The following is an 11,182-nucleotide window of genomic DNA, read 5'->3' as shown; positions in this document are numbered from 1 at the left end:
TGAAAGAATCTCAGATTAGAAATATTACTTTTGGACATTCAACAGAAATTATTGAAAATTGTCAACAAGAAGTATTCATGAAAATTCCATAACAGCATCCATGCCTTTGACAGGTTTAAACCCTGATCTTCCAGACCATGATGATGAACATGTACTGCACCATGACAGCTTTTATGGTAAAAAAAAAAAAAAAAAAATCATGTGATTTGAAGAGCATTTATTTATCTAATCCACATTAAAATTAAGCTTGGTTTGCAAGAAATTGTTGTTGATACACGCTCCTTGTACTTCCTAACACATGCACACACATACATATTACGCATACTTGCTCATACACATACACGTGCACACACAAACCATGAAGCACCAAACTTTTGCTATTTGGAACAGTTGATCAAAGGTCACAGCATATATCAACTGAAAGGTCACACATGTACAATGTCCTCTGATCCATATGCACGATTGCTGAGTGGTTTGCATTTGGATTTCAGTCCCAAAGGTCAACATTTACCTGCATGGTCAGTGAGGTGGAGGTGGTTAATAAAGGTTGAGTTTTTAATGTCTCCCTCATGTTAGCGGCAAGCTCTTTTTTCTTGGGAGTATTGAGGTGGACAGATATCCAACAGACCCAGCATCTTATGATGAATATTGCTCAACTTGGCAGGTTAGGTTTCAAGGTTATAAACCACATCTGCCATAAAATTTTTAAGAAATTAAGAAGAGCAGCATATATCTGACCTTTGCATAAACACCGGCAAAATCAACTGACCTCCAGTCAACACATTAGTGCCTGGGATCCAGCCTCACTACAAGCCTATGTTGCTTGTGTGAACAATACAAGCTCAGGAACACCAACTTTAGGTTTGTCTTCAGCCAAAATTTCTTCTCAGTCTTCAGAAAACTTGCCATCATCAGATTCAAGTAAGGAGGCCTCAACCATTGAGGATTCAGGTTCTACACCTCAAGTATCATAAGAAACGTCTTTGTCTTTCTTTACTTCCCCTTGTCCATCTTCCAAATTATCCACAACGGTACATGGACCTATATTGAAAGACTGAAATCTCTGCTCCATCCTGGATCTGTCTGATGATTCTACCTCTAGTTTCCTGGATGCAGTTGAAATGAAATGAAATTATGGTGCTTAGAGCCTCGCCGACCACTAAGGCCATCTCAAGGCTATTGCCACATTAATACCTACTACAAGGGTTTTACCCTTTAACAAACAGTTAAAACGAGTCACCACTTCAAACTTTCCACTCAAAGTTTAAAAAACTTCCATAGTTTAAAACCTTCAAATCTGATTAAAAATGTTCACTTCTTTAAAGAAGTCCATCAGCGCCCACAGAGGGACATCACGAAACAAGGTCTTCAAAGAAACCGCCGTGTAATGTCTGTGTCTAACGTCATGCAGATCCCAACAGTCAAGGAGCACGTGTTTCACGGTGAGAGGCTCATCACAGGGAATACATCGAGGAGCCTCTTCCCCCTTCAACAAGTAAGAATGAGTAAAAAAAAATATAAAAAAAAGTGTGCCCCGCATGCAGTCTGCACAGCACAGACTCCTCCTTTCTGTTCTTCACCCCTGAAGAGAGGGTCTCTTTTAGGTCTGGACGGATCTGGAATAGCTTGTCTGTCTGGGTGTTCCACTCCTATTGCCAAAGATCCTTAACATAAGTGTTCACCTTCGGTTTCATGTCTGTGTATGGTACAAAGGATCTCGATAATTCTTTCTTTACAGCGTTCTTGGCCAGCTGGTCTGCCCTTTCGTTACCACGAATGCCAACATGTCCAGGAACCCAGGCCAACACAACCTCGTATCCTTTCTTCGTTACGAGAGTAAAAGCTTCGTAGAATTTCAGCAGTTTGGGATGAGTGAGATTCCTGCAGGCGATCACCTCCATGGCTGCAAGGAGTCAGAAAAGATCATGAATCTCTTTTGTTTCGAAGAGAGAACCATTTTTACCGCCAGAACCAGTGCGGTCAGTTCCGTAGTGTACACTGAGCTGTCAGATAAGATGTGTTCCATTGAGGGCTGGTCAGGAAAGGTGGGACAGAACGTCCGTCCTCTGACTTGGAACCGTCAGTGAAGGTTCTTTGGAAAGTGGGAAATTTGTGGCAGAGTTCTGAAAAGTAAGTTCTGTAAGCCAGTGAACTGGTGAAGTCTTTACGGTACGAGGCCAGATCGAATTGGACCTCAGGTGTTCTAAAGGTCCACGGAGGGCTGTCAGGGAACTTGGAGAAGTCTGAGATGCCACCGACATCCAGATCGGCATTTTCTATGTGCGGCTGAATGCGGAGTCCAAGAGGAGGGATGCAGTTTGGGTTGTCTTTAAATTTCTTGTTGAAGGGGTTGTTGAATACAACGTCGTAAGCAGGGTTTGTAGGTTCAGAAAACAGTTTCAAGTAATAGTTTTAGGGTCAGCTTCAGTCTGTGGTTGGAGAAAGGCGGTTCCCCTGCCTCTGCATACAGGCTGTGCACAGGGGTGGTGCGGAATGCACCTAAGCTGAGACGGAGCCCTTGGTGGTGTATAGGGTCCAGCAGTTTCAGGTAAGACGGTCTGGCCGAGCCGTATACTACACTTCCGTAATCCAGTTTGAACTGGACCAGGGCTCTGTAGAGGTGCAAGAGAGTTCTCTTATCAGCACCCCAGTCCATGTGTGCCACAACTCAGATGATGTTCAGGGCTTTTTGACAAGATATTTTCAGCTGTTTGATATGGCTGAGGAAGTTCAGCTTCTGATCAAAAACGACCCCTAAAAATTTGGCTTCCTTGACCGCCGGGATGGTGGATTTTCCAGACGGATTTCAGGGTCCAGATAGAATTGGCGAAAGTTATGAAAATGAATACACTCAGGTTTGGAGGACGAAAATGTGAAGCCATTCTCCTCTGCCCAACACTGAATTTTGTCCACGCAGAGCTGAAGCCGTCGCTGGATGCTGGCATACGTGCTGCCAGTTGCATACAGGGCGAAATTGTCCACAAACAGTGAGCTGTCCGATCCTTTCTGAACCGACTGAACGATGTCGTTAATTTTGATGCTGAAGAGAGCTGGCGACAGAATGCTCCCTTGTGGAACACCCAGCTCCTGCTCGTGAATGTCCAGCAGGGTGGTGCCGACCCTCACCTGGAATTATCTGTCTTGCAAGAAGTTGTGGATGAACTGGAGCAGGTGTCCTCGGAAGCTGAGCTTGTGCAGGTCCGAGAGGATTCCAAATTTCCAGGTGGTATCGTGAGCTTTCTCTAAGTAAAAAAAATATGGCCAACACATGCTGTTTGTTTACAAAGGTATTCCTTACAGTGGTTTCCAGATGAACCAGATGGTCAACGGTAAACCGATGCTTGCAGAAACCGCACTGTTCTTTCACCAGAAGGCCGTCAGTCTCTAGTTTCCACATCAGTCTACCGTTGACCATCTTCTCCATCAGTTTGCAGATGCAGCTGGTCAGTGCTACTGGGCGGTAGTTGGAGGGGTTCAAGGGGTCTTTTCCCGGTTTTGTCACCGGGATTATGAGGGCTTTCCGCCAGGAGGGTGGAGAAAAAGCCTGTGATCCAGATGTGGTTGTAAACTTTGAGCAGGGTGTCCAGACAGGTTTCGGGAAGATGTTTTAAAAGTTTATAATGGACCTCGTCCATTCCTGGAGAGGAATCCGTGCAGGTCTGAAGGGCAGATTTTAATTCATTCATAGTGAAAGGAAGGTTGTAGCTCTCTGTGTTGTCAGAAGAGAAGTTGCAGGGTGTTTTTTCTTTCAGGTTTTTGGTTTTGAGAAACAGAGCAGATTTGTTGGCAGATCTAGTGTTCAGTTCGATTGAGGAGGCTAGCAAATTAGCAACTGCTTTCTTCTCTGTGACCAGAGCGTCTGAGAGTTTAAGATGGTGAAATGTTGGGCAGACGTTTTTGCCCTTAATTTATTTTAAAACCCTCCACACTTTCTTCTTGGGTGTGTTGGAGGTTAAGGAAGAGCAAAAATCTCTCCATGATTTTCTCTGGCTCTTTTTAAAAACATACCCGGCTTTCGCCCTCAGCTGTTGATGGGTTCGAACGCTATCGGTCTCCGGTCTCCGAAAGACGCGTCATTGCGCTCTCTTCCGAGACTTACAGGCCTCCCGACATTCAGCGTTGAACCAGGGCGTTCTTGGCATCTGAAGCCTTGGAAGTAGACAATGAGACTACTGCTTTGGCGCAATCTAAAATGAGGCAGAGAGTCACCCTCCCCGTCTGTGGGGTGGAGGACGACAGGAAAGTGGTCACTCCCGTGCAGATCGTCGTGCACTTTCCACTCGTAGTCCAGGACCAACGATGGATCACAGACCGACAGATCTAAACACGAGAGCTTCCCAGAAGACAGATGAAAGTAAGTGGGTGACTTGTCGTTAAGACAGCACAGGTCCATATCGGAAAGAAGGTTTTCCAAAAGAAGACCTCGCGCTGATGTCACCTCACTTCCCCAGAGCGAGGAGTGGCCATTGAAGTCGCCCAACAGTAAAAACGGTCGTGGGAGCTGGTCGACAAGGTTCATGAGGTCCTGCCTCAGAACACGGACGGAAGGAGGAAGATACAGAGAACAGACAGTGATGGTGTGACTCTGACTGCCACCGCCTGTAAAGGGGTGCTTAAAGGAACTGTAATATATAAAAGGGACTTATGTATAAAAATAGTGATACCTCCCGTCAATCCCTCTTGCTTCGGTTAAGCGGGTTTAAAAATGGAGTTAAAACCAGAGAGAGATAAAAACTTGCCATCTCTTTGCAGAGTCTCTTGCAGCGCCAGCACTGAAGGTTTCAAAGCACGACAAAGCAGCTGGAGTTCCTGGAGATTGGCGCAAAACCCACGGATGTTCCAATGAATTACCGCCATTAGAAAGGTTAAAAATAAAGCAGCAGACTAATCCATCGCTACAGCCTGCTCCTCTGCTTGCGGTGGCTCAAGGTCGGCCAAGACCGCATATCTATTTTTAGTATTTAAAGTCCTGTCCGATTCCGACCCAGCCAGAATATCCACCACCTCGGCTCTCCCTGACCCCGCCAAGGCCACAACCCTCCCCTCCTTGGGTTTTGGAGGTACGGGGGGTTTCTGGGCACTCCCACCAGCCCGAGGGGCGGGACGAGGGGAGAGGGATGGGAGGCGGACACCATGCCTCCACCCGAGACTTTCCTGAGGACCGCTGTACAGGATGGGAAGAGGTGGATACAGCGCCTCCACCCAAGGCCAATGGTTTTACCAAGGTCGGTATGTCGTCCGTCTGCGTCCCTGTGGACATCGTCTGGATCGCAACGTCCACCATCCTGGGTCTGACGACAGAAGCGTAAGACGCCTTAGGCAATGTAACCTCCACTAATTTACGGGCCTCAGAGAACAATATTTTGTTCTCTGTCTTCACCTTCTGGATTTCTTTTTCTTTTTTCCAGGCAGGGCAGTCTTTTGATGAAGACGGGTGGCCGCCTCCACAGTTCACACAACGGGCTGGACTGATGCACTCGCCCTGGTGCGCCGCCTTTGAACAGGTGCCACACGCCTCTTCCTCCTTGCAGCAGTCCCGCACGTGTCCGAATTTCTGGCACTTGAAACACCGTAGAGGGGACGGCACGTACAGACTTACGTTCACCTGCAGGTATCCAACTCGTATGTCCTTGGGGATATTCGGGCAGCAGAAGAATGTGTTGGTCGGGACTCTGTCCGACCCCTTCCTTACTGTCACCCTGTAAACATCCGTCACTCCCTGAGAGGACAGCTCACACTTAATCTCTGCCTCAGATACTCCTCTCAATTCAGGGCATCTGATGACCCCGTTGGAGCAGTTCAGTCCTTTGTGAGAGGAGACCCTCACCGCCCTATCCACAAAAGTGGTCGCTTTAAGCAGAAGCTGTGTCTGCCTTTTCGATGTCGTCTCCACCAGAAACGTTCCGTTCCTCAGCCTCTTGACAGACTTCAGTGCGCCTGCTAAACACTGGAAGCCTTTCTGGATGGCGAAGGGGCTGAGAGCCGACAAGAGCTTGTCATCATCAGTGCCCTCCACCACAAACCACGACGGCCAATATCCAGAGGTCTCACCGACCTCCAAATCGGAGTCCGAGTCATCCGTTCCTGGTCTCCTCCTTGTTCCATGTTTAGGGGGGTGTGACTGGATAGAAGCCATGGTTTTTTGGATCGTTAGTTCATCCCTCCCTTACCCACCCACCATGGGGTCCAACTTAGGGCCAGGGTCAAGGGAACACCAGCTTGACCCCTTCCAGGTTTCGGGAGGGATATACGACTAACAGTTTAGTTCCAACGCGTTCCCCCCCGATCACGCCCAGTTCCCGGGGACAGAGAACTGAGCACTACGGGGGTTATCATCGTTAGCCTCTAAACTGCCAGTCTTGACCCAACCCCACGTAGGGGTAGCCAATTGACACACACGGGCCAGTGTGTGCCGCCTGTCTTAGAAGAGGTCCGAGCCAAAGGGACGTGTTGAGAGCAGCATGCTCTCTCAATCCCCAGGATCTCATTCCCCTCCATCACAGGTCGCGCCGTACGGCAAACACAGTTGGCCTGAAGTAGGCCGCAGAGAAAAAAGAATGTAGAAAAGAAGGCTTGATGGGGAGCTGAGGACAGAAAAGAGGCGGTAAAAAGAATAGAGAATAGCGAAAGAGACAGTGGGTCACTTTTAGTTTGGGCCTCACTCACGCACGACCTGTTCGGCATGGGAAGCCCTATCAGAGGCATCAGTTAAAAAACAAACAAAAACAAAACAAAAAACCCATCACTTATTCAGCCTTAACAGCTACAATGCCTATGTAGGCTGTCAATTAAGACCTTGGACTAGAGCAGTAAACCCCCAGAAGCACTGATGCCCCCGCCAACATAGCTCGCTCGATCACTGGCCACTAAGCCTCCCGACCACGACAAGGTAGTGTTACCCCCCGGGAGGCTGGATGCAGTTTGCTCCTTTTCTGGTGAAATTGCTGGATCAGACTCAGGTGCATCACTGAGGTATCAGTGTCAGTAGCTCAAGGAGACGTCACTGCGTTTGAACAAATCCATATACGTTACACCACATCTGCCAAGCAGATGTCTGACCAGCAACGTAACCCAGCATGCTTAGTCAGGTTTTGAGAAAAAAAAGAACATAATAATAATAATAATAATGATAAAAAATAAAGATAAAATAAAAAGACAATAATGGTGATAAATAAGCAAATAAATGTAAAACATGCATACACACACACACACATATGGATAACAGATATACAACAAACATGCAGTTTCACAGATATGAAAGCACAAACAAATACACATAAACGTACACGAGCCCTCACACACACACACACACACACACACCATCTCCCAAATTACCCTGCACCCCCCACATCCCCTCCACCACACACTCATTCCCAGGCTACATATAGCAGCTTGCACGGCACACACACACACACACACACTTACTTATACAAGCACAAACAAATACGCCATACCCCCACTGCCCCACCCCCTACCTCCCCCTCACACACACACACACACACACACACACATATATATATATATATATATATGTCATAGTGTGCCAGCAGTGTCACCCCCACCACCCACACTCTCTCCCCCTTCCCTCCCCATCCCTTCACCCCCTTGGCCTCCCCCCCCCCCCCCCCCCCCCCCAACCCCTGCTTTTTATCTCCCTTCCGCTCCGTCCAAAGTCCAGCCTTTGAGGTCGAGCCAACACCGCGCCACCCTCCCTCCTTCCTCCCTCCCACACCTCCACTCCCTAGTCGGCCCTCTTTGGTCAGCAACGCCGCGTCACCCGCCCCAGCTGTAGGAACACGTGCAGTTATGTGATGTCTGCCACAATCCCCGTGCTGAAACAAATGTTGGAACATCCCGTGTAGGCCAGGAAATTTAGATTAAAATTTGCGTTAGGTCAAAATGTCTGCAACAAAACCGTTCTTTTTACGATAAAATAGAATAAATCATACTGATTACACTGATATAAAGTTGGCCACTATAGGGGGGCGGGAACATAGGTAGATTTTGATTTTTAATGACCAGAATCGAATATTTTTATTACTTCTGCCTGTGTGAGAGCGCCTTACAAAAAGTCGCAAGGCAAGCACAGGCGAAGGTTACGCAAGCGCGGTATAAGGGGTCGCCAGAGGAAAGCGTTCAGCGTGGTACAGTACATGTGACTGACTGCTGCCGCGCTGATGCTGATCTGTGGGCAGGTCACTGAATCTGAACAGTATGCTAGGAACAGAGCTCTTTCGGGTCAAAAGGAAACAAACATTTTCAATTTCATGTATTTTATACTAAAGTGGTAGAAGACGCAAATCCGCTTTATGAATGTTTTCCAGTTTCCTACCATTCATGACATATCATAAAGAATGAAATCAGTATTATACCGACTGCAAAGGTGAATTTACGAAGGCAGTATGGGATCATTTAGTTCGTAAGTACAATTTTTTTGATATTTTACGCAAAGCACAACTTGGATATACTCCATGCTCCGCTTATTAACATGTAGAATATAAATATCTAAATATGTGTTAACCCGGTTCAGTTTCAATGAACATTATCGGCGCTCTGTCCAGACAATAAACTGGGAAAGTATGGAGGGAAGATGATAGCAAAATTGAACATCATGTCTTGACGTGAAAAGACACGGTATGAAATACATATTTTTCTTTGGAAATGAAGCGGTATTTGCAAATGTGACTCACGAACCCTGGCGCAGTAGACGTCGATTTAGCGTGGGATATAAATAATAATCATGATAACAATGGATCATAGATTTTATTAATGATTATGCAAAACTTTCTTGTAACACGTGTAACATTGAATCCAAGTTACCTAAATTAACTTTCCCGATGCAGATGTTTGAATTACTGGATTTATAATAAGGATAGTAATGAATCTATCACGCGATCCTTAGCCAATGCAATGCATTTAAACAAAGCCTGTGCAAAAATATGTATTTTATTAATGATTACCTAAAACCTTATGACATATGTAACATGGAACCCAAAATACCTAAACTAACTCCCCACCCTGGATGATTTTATTTTTCAGAAACACTGCAGGCACTCCATTTTCACATCAATTCTCCCCAGTGTTTCGTTACACACTTCGTCTGTCTTGTGAACTGATAAACTAGTTTACATCATTTCGTGATAAAACTTCACCAGACAGCAAAAACCAAAATCAAGGTAATTTAAGGGGGTGATTTTCTACTTTGAACTTTCTTGTTTGGAACTTTTGATGCAACAAATCTTCAACTGAAAACAGTCTTTCTGAACTACATGTGTTGACTTGGTTCGAAATCTTACGGCAGTATCCGTATATTACCGCATCTCGCCATGTGTCAGAAACAGTGATTGTGTCTAAACTTAATCGGATCAGAGATAAAGTACAAACAAACCATAACAACGACGAAATTAACATACACAGTTTTGTTGTTGTTGTTGTTGTTTTTAATATAGCAACCACGAGGTGCGAATGAACATATCAGAGATTTCCGTGTAACATATGTACATCTCACATGCTGTCGGAAACAACACATTCTCTGAATTTGTGTTCAAACACACTCGATTGAAGGGTGTTTCTCAAACCGATTTACGCTTTCCCGCGATGAATCCCCATGATTTATGTGGAAACAGTTTTAAATTTGTTTACATGTGTATTTTTATTGGGTCGTTTACATGCACGAAGTAACACAGAAAAGCGGAACTGAAAATTAATATGCGACGTCGATTGCATTTAAATAGTTGAACAGTCTTTTTTTTCTTCAGAAAATGAGTGTATGTGCTGCAGAAGATAGATGTGTTGACCACCTGTTGCAAGTAAAGAACGTGTAGTGTATTCATGAATGTGCTTGCCTTTGAATGAATAAAAATACGTCAAGAGGAATGAGTTGTTTACGTCTGTCACGCGGGTTTTTTTGCGTACTATTTCAAACTTAATGTACCATTTTTACTGATGATCAATGTTTTATTATCACAACGAATGAATATAGATCAGGTCTGTATGTACTGGATTTTAATCAGGTTTGTACTTATTTGTTTCTGACCACTTCATGTTTAGACACATTGCCATGTCACAAAATGGCGCCGAAATTGTGGATGTTTTTAATAATTTTCAACACATTTAAGACACAAGAACAAACCATATTCTCACAAAAGTGTTGCAGACATTTCTCTAATGAATTGCAATCCTGATAACATGTTTATTTTTTTTAATGTTTAATTTTTGGTGGTTTCTTTTGTCCGTAATGTTCTCATTTACACATGTTTGTTTTTGCCAATTTTTGGGTAAGAGAACCAATCTCCCCATTAGCATTAATTAATGACGGCATTGGTCAGCATGTGGTCAGCAGTAATGAGGACATTGCATTCAAAAGCAGGGGGTGGGTATTATCGTGTGCCAGCAGTGTCACCCCCACCAACCACACTCTCTCCCCCTTCCCTCCCCATCCCTTCACTCCCTTGTTCAACATATAGGCCATAGAACAGTTCAATCTCAACCAGCTGAGCTATTTCGGAAGGAACTGACATATAAAGGTCTTATGCTAAATCAAGTAAGTTTAAAAGGCTGACAACGAAGCCACACCCAAGAGTCAAGATGTACCGGAAAAAGGATAAGGGGGTAATTTGGAATATTCTAGCTTATGTAGCACATAAAATGCATCTTTAACACACACACACACACACAGACACACACACAGACACACACACACACACATATATATATATATATATATATATATAATGCTCATCAATCACTGAGGGGGTTCATAAGGAAAACTGAATATATCGAGATTTTATGGTTGGACCCCTTCAGTACCCATGGATAATAATGTCATAACATTCAAACAAAATTTATGTTTAAAATGCATACACATCCAACACGTGCACATAAAAAACAAAAAAATATTGTATTTAAATATCATCCCCCACCCCCCCACCCCCCCACGCCCCCTCTCTTATTCACGGGCATGAACATATGACGGACAAAATTACTCTACAAACTCACAAGGACGAAAACGACATGGCTGAACCGTCTATACAGTCTCGTCTTACCTTCCAGGCGGGTACTGCTACCCAGACGCTGAAAGACATAGAACACAGACTGAAGAACACCAAACACTCGAAGGAAAATTATCCCCACTCTCGAGTGCAAAACCAGGCAAACAGCCCTGAAGAGTGCCAGGCAGTGT

Source organism: Babylonia areolata, chromosome 16, assembly GCF_041734735.1.
Source record: "Babylonia areolata isolate BAREFJ2019XMU chromosome 16, ASM4173473v1, whole genome shotgun sequence".
Taxonomy (NCBI): domain Eukaryota; kingdom Metazoa; phylum Mollusca; class Gastropoda; order Neogastropoda; family Buccinidae; genus Babylonia; species Babylonia areolata.
Note: the sequence above shows the minus strand (reverse complement) of the source record.